The 15027-nt window shown below is 44.1% G+C and overlaps 1 protein-coding gene across 3 annotated transcripts in view; it reads left to right on the top strand.

Moving 5' to 3' along the window:
- The first annotated feature begins 2167 nt into the window (after positions 1-2167).
- Positions 2168-15027, top strand: part of LOC106017370 (uncharacterized) — a 148313-nt gene continuing 135453 nt past the window's right edge. Inside the window, exon 1 of one of the 3 annotated variants that reach the window (XM_072027396.1) lies at positions 2168-14670. The gene's annotated coding sequence lies outside the window, so the exon portion shown is untranslated. The remainder of the gene's footprint in view (positions 14671-15027) is intronic. The other 2 variants (XR_011804789.1, XR_011804788.1) reach the window with 2 other exon arrangements.

Below are 15027 nucleotides of genomic sequence, written 5' to 3'. Positions count from 1 at the left end.
TTGTATGGAAAGTAGTTTTGATTTGATCACATTATCTGGTGTGAGGGTTCTGCTGGAAGGCAGAGGTACATAAATCAAATGTCAGCCTGCCTGCTGCGGAGGCTGCAGAGGATCAAGAGTGTAAATTCAGATCTTCCGAGTAAGTCTTTGAAGTGCTGGAGACGGTCGTGCCACCAGCCTGGAGTGTGCTGCCGAGCAGTTCTTACAGAGCTGGGAGCTGGCGAATGCTTTAAGCTGAAGCTGCTTTGGGCTGGCTCTACCCCGATGGAAACTGGTGCAGAATAGGATGGAGTTACTGGATTAAATCGGTGCCAAATCAGAGAGCAGCCCCATGTATGAAATGAAGCCACTGTGTCTACACGTGTGCCAGGCGTGCCGCTTGACTGTGGAGGTTTTGTCCAAGTTTGTGCTCTTGGTGTGGTAGAAGCGATGGAGCCCAGTAAGCGCAGGTTTGTACCCAGTAAGCGCTGAGGTTCCCACTGCTGCTCTCCTCCAGTTGTGTATCGGGCTGTCTGGCACTGGTTGAGGTTCATCTTGGGGTTTCCTGCAATTAAATTCAGTTTGGGCACCCGGAACCGAGTGCCCGGGCTGGGCAGTGCATGGGCGCAGTGACCCCGTGGGTGGTGAGAGCAGTGCTGGTGGCAGCGAGGCACGGAGCATTGCTCGTGGTACGCTGCCTGTTGGCTCGTGTTTTAAAGGGAGTGTGGTTCTGTGAGTGCTTCCATTGATGCTTCTTATTCCAGAAAAATGCCTCGTTTCCCAGAGGGTCGCGTTGCTGCCGCTATGGGTGCTTGACACTGCAGCCAGCCTCATGGGACGTGGCCATTAGGAAATGCAAACCGGTCCTGTTCCTATCCGCAGGGCCAGTCTGACTTCTGGGGTGTGAATTACGAGTCCTAATTAGCCCTTTTATGCGAATTATTCTTGGAGCTTGGACTGACTTTCTAATAGTCATTTAGTTTCTCTTACTGCTCGGTAATTTTTATACAGAGATAATTGCCAGGTCCTGCTCGTGTTATTGATGGTTGAGGATGGATGCATTTCTTTATATCCGAATGTATAAATTAGAGGGAAAGAAGCGCCTTTTTTAGTTAAAAATGCAGGCTGCAAAAACTGTTACTTTCCTCAGGATACAAATTTAATCTTTAATGTCAAGAGTGAAAGATCCAAGTGCTCCAAGGTGCGCCAAGACGAAAGCAGAAGGAATTGGGGTCCCACTTGTTGCATTTATGGGCAGCAGGGCTGAAAATCCTAACAGGCAGGCGGAGAGCAGGTTTGAGGAGATGGAGGAGGGCACTCAGCTTTCTGTGTTTCTCTCAGTGAGGCTGGCTCACAAGTGTCTTGTGAGGCTTGGTGCCAGGGCAGAGCTGAGGCAACCCCAAGAAGCAGAACCTGCGGCTGGATTCCCTGGTGCCTGCTGCTGAATGCTGGAAATGGCACGTGGCGAAGTCAGTCTCTACTCCACCGAAATTCCTCCCAAAATAAAGGTGTCAGGGAAGTTAAGAAAATGTCCATAGAAAGCGTTTTCAGAAGTTCTTTTATTTTATTCCTCCCGCGCTGCGATGAAGCGGGTGCTGGTGCTGGCATTTGTTCAGCTTTAATTCTCGCTGTCAGGGATGGCTTCCCTGCCAAACATCGGGTCACGCATGTCAAAAGGAGCTTGTCAACTCCGAGGTAAAGCTGGGGGGACATCTTTCTGCTAGAGATAACCTGTATGAAAAAAAAGCCCACGGAACAGAACTTAAGCAGGATTTAGATGCTCCCCATCTAGGCCTTTTCATGGTGCACAGAAGAACTGATAGCGTGTTATTCTGAATGTGCATCCACCCGAGGTTACTGCTAGAAATGTGGGAGCATGTATGGTTTCTTGTCTGTGATTCAGCTGATTAATTCAGCAGGTTAATTCATTTTTCTTTAGCTTGAGTTGAATGATCCTGAGAGGTCTTTACAAGCAATTTTGCAAGCTATTTGCAGTTGACTTGGATTTTTTTCCCCTTCGCTGTAAAAGTGTTCTGAATATTTTTGTCCTGGTGCTGGTGAGTCAAGAGCTGAGAACTTCAGTGCTTTATTTTATTTTATTTTATTTTATTTTATTTTATTTTATTTTATTTTATTTTATTTTATTTTATTTTATTTTATTTTATTTTATTATTAAGTATTTAAAGAACTATTCTAAGAGAAGAAGGCAAAAAGAAAACCTTGCTGTTGTCTACAGCTGGCTGGTCAGAAGATACAAAGAAAGCAGAGCCAGACTCTTCTCAGAGGTGCACAGCAATAGGACAAGAGGCAACAAATGCAAGTTGGAACAGGGGACGTTTCACTTAGATGTAGTAAATTTTATTTATTTTTTTATTTTGTGAGTAAATCTCTGTCCTTGGAGAGGTGTTCAGGAGACTCGACCAGCTGGATCCCTGAGCAGCCTGATGGTCTGAAGGGACCTCCAGAGGTCCTTTCCCTTCCAACCTAACTTAATTTACACTTGTGTGATTCCGTGAAAGCACAGAGCTGTGCTCTGGTATGTTAAACACATGGATCCAAGTGGCTCCTGACTTGAAGTGTTAAGTTCCTTATTGTTTGTTGTCCAACAGAAGATTCTGAGAGAGCTGTGAACTACAAGAATCAACACGATGGAGTGTAAGGTTCGTGAGGGGGATCGTAAGTCAGAGAGATGAGTGGAAGCCCCCACAGGCCTGAAGAGGTATCCAGGAGGTAGGTGCACACAGCTTGGAGAAGCCGCTCCCCTCCAGAGACCACCACAGACCACCACGGGGGATCAGAAGCTGATGTTGGACCTGGCGTGGTGCTGGACACAGCTTCAGGAGATACCATTCCTGATCCACTTTGAATTCAGCGTTGTCTGTGCATCCTCCGTACACTGGTCATGTTCTCGCAGCTCAGAGCTCGAGCACTGGTGATAGAAAAGCTTTTTTTTGTTTCTGCTGAAAGTGCAGGCAGCTTCCCAAAGTGAACCACATAATGCCTGCTGAATTAAAAGAAGGAAAGCACTTAGAATAATTCAGTGAACAATAAGTGGGCAGCAATCTAGGAAGAAAAATAATTAATTTTACATGTTCAACATGTTTGTGATGATATTTAATTACTCTTAGGAGAGCTTGGAAAATCTGAAGGCAAGTACACTGCAATACAGCTGAAGTGAACACTTTTGTTAGTGGTGAAAAGGGGTTGACGTGCTTTTCTCTCCACTGTGCTGGCACAAGGAAGGTGACAGAAACAAGGGGGACGCCTTTCTCCGTGGCAGCAAAGGCTTAATTTCCTCACAGCCTGAGTTGTAGGCTTCTTAATTTTGTTGTCAGAAGAAATTTGGTTTCAGTTGACTTAGGAGAAGTTCTGAACCGAGTGAGGCGAGGGAAGTGTGGCAGCCTGGGTGAATCAAAAATCAAATCTGGCACTAAATACCAAGGTTCTTTGGTCTTTTTTTGGTAACTTATTTACATATTAGCATTTGCTCCTGCACCTAGATTAAATGCAGTTGGGAACCAAAATGGCTTTTGGGCTCTGTTTCGCCCGGCATAGAACCTAAATACAATCACTGGGACACGGAGCTTGCTCTTTTTTTTAGGTTAAGCTTAAGAAGAGACAAAGGAAAATATTTGTTGGTTGACCTCTGGCCCCAGTACAAAATATAGAGAGAATAGTGATGAATCTCCAAAGCCTGCTGGCACAGCGAAGTGCTTGGTATTCCATGAAAAAACCATCATGTATTCCCTAAATAGTTCATTTTGTTTTCTAAAGTTCTGAAAAACTCGCTTTATTGAAATGCATGTTGTTGCATCGATTTTTCTAAAATACACCTTGTTATCTTTTCTTTGGTAATTGGTGACTGGTAATGACTTTGGCAATTTAACATGTTCTTGCAGACACTTTTCCCATTCCCCCAGATAACTGAAGTCAAGAGAGAGGGCCTGTCTGTCAATCTCTGATGCCTGTCAACCCGCATGATTGACGGGTTTTGGTCCCACAATAGAGACCATTTCTGCAGCCCCCGTTCTGTTATTTTCTTCTTTCTTAATACTTGTGGGGGATGGTGTTTGCTTTATAATCTGTGTTTAAAATCCAACTTGGAATGAGGCCAGTTTCTGAGAAATTATCACAAAGTCTTGTTAGCTTTGCATCAGGAAAATTCTCCGGAGACTTCCTTAAGCTGTGATTCCACCTTCAGAAATTACCTTTGCTCAAAACCTAAGCTTCATTCTTCAGCCAGAATCCCCTTCAAAATCCAACAAAGAGGCTGCGAGGTTTGCCCTGTCTGTTTTGATATAAGAAAAGTCATTTGTTCACGCTTTATTTTATTTGGAAAGTTCTTCCTCCTGGGATAACTGGCATAGAAAATTTTGCATGTAATGAATGTAGGCACAAGCTGTGAGACTGGGAGCAGGGAAGGGGATACTGGCGTGAGGAGGAAAAATGTAATAAAACAGAAAACAAGGCAAATTTCTATAGGAAGTGTAGTTTAATATTTACTATCTAACGAAGAAAGTAATCCATGATTGCTCATCCTCAAAATTACATGTTCTTACAGTCATCCTAATCAACTTTGCATTAATTCACTTAATGGTGAATTAAGTCTCTGCACTAGTATTGTGTCTGATATGAATTGTATTTAAAATTTATGACTATTGTGTATAATGAGGGTAAAAAGAACTTCATATTTGACTCAAAGGGTAATTCTTATTTTAAAACAAGAAACAATTCAGTGTCAGGTGCTGATACCGTGATCTCTGGGAGCGATGGGAAGTGCTGTGTCAGGGAGCTGGCTGTAAAATCAGCAATGTTGATGTCCCTGCTCCTGTGACTTGGCCAGGAAGAGGAAGAAAAGGAGGGGTGAAGAACTGCCCGGCTGGAGTTGGAGACGCCTCCAAGGGAGGAAGAAAAGGCAAAGCAAGGAAATTTGCAGTGGAATTAAAGCCGGTAATGTGAGTCAAGTAGCAGCCTTTGGTGCTACTCTGAACACAATGCACTTACAAATAATCCTGTAAAGCCAGGGTTATTCTGATTGCTTCCAACATCAAGACCTGTAAGAAGCAGCAGCTGCATTTCCCTGGTCCTGGTGCGGGTGCAGCTGGTGCTGAGCAGTGTGGAAGCCTTCATTTAGTTCACATTCACAGTTCAGAGCTTGAGGATTCTCTTACCACATTCTCTGTTATGGACAAATACAAGAGGTGGACACTGGGGTCAGATGCTTTTGGTTGCTTTAGGCTGGGTGATTCTTCTTGTCCCAGCTATTTGATGAAACATGGGCCAAAAAACCCTAGCCCACCAGCAAACCCCAGTGGGTATCTTTAATAAAAGTGAGATGCTTCTCCTCTGGTAGCTCCTTGGGCTTCTTCTGAGGTCCTTATTGCATGAATGGATGTGTGATACGTTCTGTGCATTGAGAAAAGGAAAAATAGCCCAGTGTTTGGGTGATATGCCCTGTGCATCTTGGGTCTGTTTACTTGGTTTGGGTTGATGTTCATCTATTTTTCCAAAGAGTTACAAAGACTTGTTCAGGATACAAATGAGCTCTTTCCCCACAGTGCTTTCTGCATTAAGTGCCCACGAGCATCGACATCAGGGAGTGCAGATCGCTCGCAGGAATGACAGGTCCTGGGGAACCAAGAGCAGGCAGATCCCCGCTGTCATCTCCTCTTCAGAGGAGTTCTTTCTGTCTCCCCAGCTGTTCCGAACGTACACTTCATGGAAAGCTGTAATTTTCTAAGCTTCAGAATAGGGGGCAGCGAGGTCACAGCATTCCTTGAGCACTTTTTGTTCTATTACTGATGGAATACGTGGTGTTAACATGGGTTAGAATGACTCCATCGTCGCTTTGGAACCAGGCTGTACCTCTCATAGCATGGTGAGCTGACTCTTGCTAGAAACATTCTGTGAGTGGCTTAGTGGTGGACAAGCTGTTGAAATTGTCTGCTCACACATAAAGTAAGGCTGTCCTGAAATGCGGGTGGCACTTCTGCAATGTCTCATAAGCCATGGTATCCAGTTAAAATAGATCCTCCTGTACAGAGAATGGCAAAACCCAAGTTTCTGCTTCCCCACCTGAACACAGAAGAAGCTGTGCTGGATGCAGGAACCCAGCACCTGGCTTTCTTGCACTCCCAGGAGCCTGGAGGAAAGGACTTGTCCGTGCCTTGGTACCAGCCTGATGTGCCAGGTCTGTGGAGATCGCTGTCTTGGTCCTAGAAAAAGTGGCTGGTGCTACCAGCATCCCTGAAACCCATCTGCTGCAGGTGTTCCCTTTACCTGTAGGGATATCTTTTGTCTAATGCCCTGCTGAATTTTATGTGCGATTTTGTCATTCGTTCCACCCCCCAACCTTTTTAAAAAATTGCCCTAAAGCTATAATTTGCTTTCCAGATTTACCATGTTCGTGTATTCACAGAACCAGTAAGCGGGAACTCTTGGTTTACTCTCTGTGTGGCTGTTTTGTAGAACTGCATGAAAGCCTTTCCCTTCTGAGCTAAGGAGACCAAGTTTAAAATTCTTCATGCTTAGTTCCTGCTGGCTTGGAACCATCTTTCTGGTCTGCTTTGGAGTTCCTTCTCTTTTTGCTATTTTCTCTGTGGGATAAAGCAAACCAAAGCAAAAACCAGTATCTGGGCAAAGCCATACTATTGAACAGTGCTGTTAATATTAGCAGAGTTGTTTTCTGTCTCATTTTGTATGCATCCCAGCAATTGCTCTGCTTTTCTGATGGTGCTGCACTTCAGCAGAAGACTTTGTAGAGTTTTCCCACAGTGACGTGCAAAGCTGTTGCACTAAAGTTAGAAGGGAAGCTACGAAAAGGTGAGTGTGGAATGCTAAAAAGACAGAAACCGGTGGTAAGATACGCAAGAAAGGGATCTAATTACAGGCTTTTGTCCAAAGAGTTCATAAAGGCAGCACGGGTCCAGCGAGGCTGAGAGAAAGAAGAATGAGAAATAGCTGGTACGGAAAGGTACTCGGAGGAGCAGGGATGTGTCTGTATTCCGAATGGGATTAGAAGTGGTCAGAGCTTCAACATCAAGCTTTGGAACGTGGTCCTTCGCCTGACACTGGCACCTCCAGCCGTGTGCAGCATTACTAGGGTCAGTGTGAATGTCTGGGGGTACAGCTGGCTCCTCACCGATCCCCTGGGGGTTCCTGCAGGTAACCAGAAGCCTGCCTCAAATCCCACAGATTGGCAGAGCCCTCAATTCGGAAATTACGGGAGATTTAAACAGCTTTGTAGGTTCCTCTGGTTCCATCTTTCTGCATTTGGTCTGGATGCTCTGCAGCCAGGGTTTGCTCCTCGCAGAAGATGCCTTTACCCTTCTGATTGGCACCGTGTGGTACGGGGACAGAAGCCCTGATTTTGCACACAATGAATATATTGATAGATTTATCTCATTTATTGTACTGATCTGTCATGGCTAAGGACGCTAATGAGTTGTTTTCAGGGACTAATGAGAACTGTAATGGCTAATGGATGTTTACAGCACCGCTGCATTTCGCCATGTGATAATGTGAACACCAACTTCATTCCCTTCAAAACTTTAATTGGCACCATCAATGTCTTTAATTACATTTCATCAGACAATAAAAATCTCAGAGGAATCGATGGGGAGAAGCTGATGATCCTGCTGGAGTGACCGGTTGCTCTAAGGGACACTTCCTTTGGATGCTGCAATCCTAAGTAATAGATTGCTGTCAGAATCCTCCAAGAACTGATTTTGAAACAGACCTGGTTCAAACTCAAGACTTTTTCCTATTTGCTCTGTGTTTCCCATTACCTAAACTTCCATACCAAAAGCAAACGTGGAGGTGGCCATACAAGCAGTGTGTGACTTCAAAACCTGAGCCTGGTCGTTGGGGCTTCTGTAGCAGAGCACCAGCCCAAGTCTAAGTGTACGTTTCCTGCTGATTTTCATTTCAATGAAGATAGTAATTAATTAAGAGGAAGCATTTGATTTAACTCCACTAAATGTCTAGATTTAATCTGGAGAAAATGTTTATTCCTTCAGTTCCTAGTATACTGTCACATATATTTTTACTTTGAAAAACTCTGGGTCATAAATGTAAGAATTATGTAGATCATGCTCAATTCGAGCAGTATATCACTTTCCATGAAGCCAGCTGGGATTATTTCCTAACAGTTTATTATTATTCTTTTAGGGATTTCACTAAATTTGTTTCAAAGGTTTTCTGAATTATAACGCTCAGAATAATCTGTGCAGCAGATGAAATCCACACGGATTTTGTAGTTGCCCAAGCAGTCTCCTTTTGCTGACTATGAAGAGTAGTTTATGGTTAAATTAACAAGAATTTATTCCTGTTTTGAAGTCAGAACAACCACTTTTATAGCAAAATAGTTGAATTTATGCTCAGTTACCGACAAACGCATTACTTTTGCTTGTGGTTTTAAATTACGTTGGCTGATACCGAAGGAATTTGGGGGGTGCTGGAAGCAGACCACACGAGGTGCTTGAACCACAGCACGATTTAGGAGGGTGGAGGACTGGAGACTGAGCCTTGACAGAATCCCTCTTCGTTACGGTAAGGAAGGATGAGGCTGCTGGTCTCTGTCTTGCCCTAACAAGTCTGGGTCTGAGGCTGAGGATAAATAAATGTGTGAGCTGAAGGGGCTGATGCTGTCCGGGGAGGTGCAGGCTGCTCGGGGCAGGCAGCAGGACACCGGCGGGTTTCAGGGCAGGGGAAGGGCTCAGGAGCTGCAGAAACAAAGGTGAGGTGAGGTTTGTGTGTACACACCAGCAACACACTCCTAAGGTGCTCCTATCCCTTGGGAAGCTGATGCAGTTTTTATTTCGAGCTTTTTTAAGAAAGTACGGGCTCTCTGCAGCACTGGGCAGCCACACTCACCACCTGCAGCCTGTCAAGTGGCCGATGCAGCCATGGGATGGGATTGCTGTGCCTGGCTGTTGTTCTCCAATCGTTGTTTCTGGCAGAGAGCTGTTTTCAGGGACTCGCTGTCCCGTGTTACAAACTCTCACAATGTTGGCTGACTTCACATGACCTGTTAAACACTCAGTTACATCTCCATACTCCTCGTTTATCACTGTTCTCAGAGAAAAAAAGACACAAAAGCAAGAGGCTTGGATATTTTGCTAGAGATCTGTGCCTTTTCCGTTACTTTCTCTGTAGTCGTAGTGTCTGCTGGTGAGCTGGGGGCTGTGTGTTTGTTCCTTTACACATGCCTTTGAAAGATGGATGCAAACAGCATTGCTTGTCCCAGATAAATTGCAGAAATTGTGCTTCTTGCTCTGGCTGGGATGTTCAAATGAAAAGGGAATACCAGGGATTGCTTTCTGCTGCTTTCCTGCTAGGCAGTCATCTTTTTGAATGCCAGTATCTGTGCACTGCTCCGTCACTCCGCTGTTCCTTCAACCTGTGCTTTCTCCAAATTCTGCCTTTGTTTCAGCAGAAAAGAACTCTTCTCTTCCTTTTCCTCTTGCTTGCAGACCAGGGAGCAGTTCTGGGGGCAGTTACCTGCATGAAACGAGCAAAGTGAGCCTCCAGCTCTGCCTGCCGAGCCCCAGCCTTGTCCTGGCACCGTTTGTGGCCCAGCAGTGGCTCTGCCCAGCCCTTTCACCTGATGCTTGTGGCCCTGCTGGCATCTCAGCGCTGACCTGGAGCCAAGCTGAACCATCGGAGCCGTGCCAGGTAGCGAGGGCAGCGAGTGAGCAGCAGCAGCTTCGGGCTGAGCTTAGCAGCCTGCAGTACCTCGTGTAACACTGCTTCCCGTGTTCTTCTTGCTCCCATGTTTTGGAGTGTGCAGATGTTTCCTGGTTAGTTATTATTTAAGTGAGCAGCTTCTCGCTAACATGTTAATTAAAACTTGCTGTCCGGAATCTCTTGGTACAATTTGCAGTGTAATCTGTAGCCTCTAGTGCATCATTGTATCTCTATTAAAAGGAATTCTGTGTAATGATGCTGGGATTTAATTAGTTTCTTTGCTGGTGTTGTAAAACATAGTGATAAATGAGCTAACAGGTCCATGGATCATTATTCTACTGGAGATGAGCTTATTAGCTGATTATGAATCATTAACAAAGTCTACATGGGATTTGCTTATCTAATTCAACACAATTTTGAACATTCAATACTCTACATTCATTTCTTTCAACGAGCAACGTTGTATTTAGATGGTAATCTTGGCATCCTTTATTCTGGACCTTTTTTTTTCAGTATTGAATTCTAATTATATTGCAAGTGCAGCGAGCAGACCTCGTGTCCACCTGTGATGGATGCACAACTGCGTCGCAAGGCTTCCCACAACTGCACGCTTTCATTTGGCTTTGAGCATGTTTGTTAATCAGCTGCTAGGGCAGGAAAGAAAGAAATGAAGACTCCTCTCAGCTTACATTTATTATCAGACACTAACTGGAGAAAAATGCAACGCGTTGTTCCCTGCTAGAACCGATTATGTACGGGGGGCACGGGCACACTACGGGGAGTTCTGCATTTTGTGTGCCCTTTGTAGCACCAGTGCAGTTGTCAGAAATCGTACATGTTTGGAACACAAAAGTAATACAGTTCGTGGGGAATGCCTGCTGGAGAGATTGTCTGAGGACAAAATATTCATGGATTTGTTGCTGTGAGTTTATCTTCAAATAAAGAGAAGTTCAGTTCCACTTCTCGTTGAATATAATTTGCAAGTGTTTAAAGTATTTTAGTCTTGACCTCCCTGGTTTATTTTTAGCCAACCCAGACTTAGTTAGGTAGACTTCAGACTATTTTTTTACTGTGTTATAAGGTTAATTTAGGGTTTTTATACTTCAAATATTTTCTGTCCTGAATTTTGTTAGCTTTTTGTTTTTAGATGTATTTTGAAGTCTGTCTGGATTTTTTTTGGCTGAGTAAATTGGCTATAATATGGTGTTGCATTGCAGAAGTTAAATAAGCTAAAAAGTAGGGAAGCCTAACACACTGATACAGGAACGTGTCGGTATCAGGGATGGGCTGCTGGAGGAGTCCAGGCAAATGCTCGGTAGATCTCACTGTAACTCTTCAGCTTTGTGCATCATGAAACAAAAAGTGGTAGTGGCAGGTAAGAGGTTCATGGAGGGGAATACCCAAGTGTTTTTAAAACAGCAGAACAGAAATAAGAAGTTTCATCCCTGTCCCTTTGTACAAGCTCTGTAAAGTTTTTTCCCCAGCAATTTATGTCCTTTCTCTGAGCGCACAGAACTTCCCTGTTAACTTCTTAATCTGGTATTGCTCTGATTGTTCTCAGTACTGCTAATTACGAGCCATTTGTACAAATACACCAGTGCATATGCAAATATTGTTGTGCCTTGTTTCTTCCGAGCATGTTTGCCTTGAAGAGCAATCCTTGGCAGCCGCCAGGACGTGCACGGTGTGCAGGCTGCGTGTTCACGAGGCCAGGACAGCACCAGGAGCCAGCAGCCTGCCTGATGGAAGGAGATGGGGCAGAAACAAGGTGTCAGGCAGCTCCTGTGACTGCCCACAACGCTCCTGCAGCCACTGCACCGACATGAGCTAGCCAAGCTGTCGATGAATATATTAGCAATGGAAAGCAGCGGGGTAAAGCTGCATCGATGCTGAGCTCTGCGAGCGACGAGCTGTTTGCAGACAGAAGGTACTTTGGAGTAGCCTGTGGTGGGTTCCCCTTGAAAATGTCATACTCAGGTGTGCAGGGCAGACCCAGCAGGGGTGTGACTTCAGTTCTCGAGCATTCATGGGCTTCTGGGGAGTGTCGGCTTGCTGTGCTGTGCCCTGACTCTTCCTGTCCTGCCTCTACCACAGAGAAATGGCAATCCAGGGTGCTGAGGCTGCCTTGTGCAGTGTCCCTTTTGCTTGAGTACTGCCTGGAGACACTTGGGTGCCCCTCGGGCAGGCAGGCTGCTCTGCCGGGTGTGCTTTTACTCAGAAAGGTAACTGTCATTGAAAGTGACCTCTGTGGAACATGCCAGGGTTGCTTCTGCACAGAAGGCTTTGTAATTCTTCGGGAAAAATCCCAGCAATAATGTATGAAGAAGATGAGGGTGGTGGTGATAGCAGAGCCGCAACCATCATAGGCTGTTCCATAAATACAGAGTTAAAAAATCAGGATGTTCCTCAGAAATTGGCAGCTGAAAGTGGATACAATTTTCTTGTGATTCGAGCAGGATCCCTCTCTTATGAATATACTATTTACAGAGCCATTAGTTCTAATCCTTTTTGATCTTTTGTTTATCATGTCAGAGGTAAATATTACTTGGTTTGTCTCTGTGGGAGCAAAGAGCACACTATTTTTGTTTCTCTGCTATTTCCTTTCACCGAGACAACCTGTTATTTCTTTCTTTGAAAGAGACTTGTAAAATGACAGATGAATTTCCAGCAACAATAATATCTCCTAATAGTTAGCGAAACAGGTTGGTATTGCAGAGAGGCAGCCAGGAAGAAAAATAGGAGAATTAGAAGGGCATGGTTTTAAATGGAATGGGATAGTAATGTCGAGTGAAATGCTAGAAATTTTCAGCAGCGAGGCTGCTTGTGTAAACATGAGCCTTTCCTGTAGTCGCTGCTTACATAACGTGTGACTAAAAGGGTCCTGTGCTTATCAGGGACCGCGAATTACCGGGTTATTAGCTCTGCTCAAATCTTTCTACAGTTGCGGTTTGCCATTGCACACTAATTTATTCATTGTAAGCCACTTACTCAGTTTCTAAATGGAGATCGTTTTATAAAGTAACTTAATCTGTTTTATTTGGGATTTTATACGTAATAAACTGGATATAACATCGGTATAAAAACATCAAATTATATTCTTTTGTAATTAGGATAAAATACCTGCTCTCAAAAGTAGTTTATTTTTAACAAAGCAATGTTAATTTTTGAGCATGAAATATCTAAATGCTTGAATCCGAAGAATCCTCATGCAAACGTGTTTTACACCAGTCTCTGCACAGCCTGCGCTGTGAATCGCTCAGGAAGCAGCGGGGCTGTTTATTTTGTGGAACGCATTTCCTAAGCAGGAGGATATGGACATCTAAATGAATTGAAACAAAGCAGGTTAATTATTCAGGGACCTCAGACTAAAATAAGTTAAGTCACAAATAATGCGTCATGTGCTCTCATTATAACCTGAGCGGTGCTAAATTACTGCGAGTATCGCCCCTCGCTCTAAGACCAGTATTTGCTGTCTGATTAGAGGTTTGTTTTCCTTTTTAGTATCTATTTGGCTTTTTTCAAAAACAAGGTCCCTTTTCAGCTGCACATTAGTACTTTGATAGGGCTAAAGCCGCGTTTCTGCTAAATGACTCGTGATTTCTGGCTTTTGTGAAGCTCGCATAAAATGGGGTGAGGCAGCAGCATTCTGTGCAGATCGTTATTAATTCCTCTCTCAATACAAATAATAGCCAATAGCAGAGAATACCAACTTTTAGAGCAACATCCACAAAGCTTTATCTTCTCAAGGTGATGCCCTTCAGCAGAGGACGAAGCACGGTTCTTAGTTCAGCAGTTCTGTCAAGTCTGAGGCAGTCATTTGATTTTGCTTTTATACATATGCTTAGGTGTTCAGAAAATTCCTGTATGTAGAAGAGAAGTCCTGAATACTATAAGGCTAGGTCAACGGCAAGGAGGTGGCTTTCCAAATTCTTACCGTGGACGTTTCCTGGGATCTGACTTTATTCTGACTTTGACTTGCTTCAGGGTAAGCAGCAGCGTGCACAAATCTATGAATCATTCCCCAGCTGATTTCCATTTTAGCAGACCCGGTTCTTGCTCGGAGTTGTTCATGTACTGCAGAAGAAACAGTGGTGTTAAACGTCTGCAATTTTGTCCCTTTTGCGAGAGGAGAAGGCTGAATATTTATTTTCATTTTAATTTTATGAGCATTGTTGATGAGGAGGCTGGGTTAGAAGCAAACCCTGTGTATAATTTATTGTTCCCAGTATTTGGAAGGTCTCCGTAGCCGTCTTGTGTCTACCTGATCATACAGAAGTTGACGCTTCTCACTTAGCAGGAGACTGCAAAGTAAGTCTTGGTGACTAAGGGGACAAATTGAGACCAAACCATTGCAAGTTCCAAATAAACTCACTGCAGTGACACAAACACTGGTGGGCTGTTCACCATTTGTTCCCTTACATGAAAATTGAGGATCGTTTTTAAAGATCTGGTGTAACAGAAGCACCATGTTACAGGCTTGTTGCAGAAGTTACTGCATGGTCTCTGATCTCTTTGACGTACACGAGCAAGTTGTCAAGAGCAGTATTAAGAGTCTTCTGAGGCCAGAAGGCAGCATGTCTTGCTTGTATGCAGTTTCTCTTCTCTCCTGTGCAACCAGGGCTATCAGTTTTGTGGTCTGTGAAATCTGAGGATTGGGTTATTTTATAGATCTTAACCAAATATGCTTACCTGTCTCCTCACACAGCAACAGCAGCAACAAACCACCAGTTCTAATTCCAGAATTACACGATGCTCCCGGGGTTAATCCTGCATTCAGTATCTTTGGACCCATGTATACAGAAAGCATCATCAATGTTTTCCATCCGCCACCAAAATCCAAGATGCTCCTGTGCTGGACCACGACAGCAGCAGCTTTGCATCGGGCAGCGTTGGTTTCCATGGGTGCAGGCAAGACCCAGCGAGAGGTCTTGTGCCTGGACTTCAACACAGACTCACTCACTGCCCACGTCTTCATCGTGCCCAGGCAGATCCGGGTGGCATCAGGTGGGTTGGAGCCCAGGTATCAGTCTTGGAGCATTTCATTGTTTTTCATTCGTGTTTTTCATGTCACGTTTTTACCTAATCATGAAGTGTTTGTCTGAAACAGGACACTGTCCTTCCCTGAAAGCCGGGCAGCTTTGTGCCATAAAAACAAACAAGCAGCACAGCTCCGGGCTTTTTGTTGTTGAACTATAATGAGGTTTCTCCAGGAGTTGTGGAATCCTATACATGGGTTTTAATTCACTTCAATAGGTATTTAATGCAGATTTAATAAGACAGTTATTGTATGTTAATTAAATGTCAACTGATTGCTAAGAGGTTTTTTGCAATTATTGAAGTTTACTAATTATCTGATAGATA

This window comes from Anas platyrhynchos, chromosome 24 (assembly GCF_047663525.1).
Source record: "Anas platyrhynchos isolate ZD024472 breed Pekin duck chromosome 24, IASCAAS_PekinDuck_T2T, whole genome shotgun sequence".
Lineage (NCBI taxonomy): Eukaryota > Metazoa > Chordata > Aves > Anseriformes > Anatidae > Anas > Anas platyrhynchos.
The sequence above is the reverse complement of the archived record's forward strand: the minus strand, read 5'-3'. Positions and strand labels throughout refer to the sequence as shown.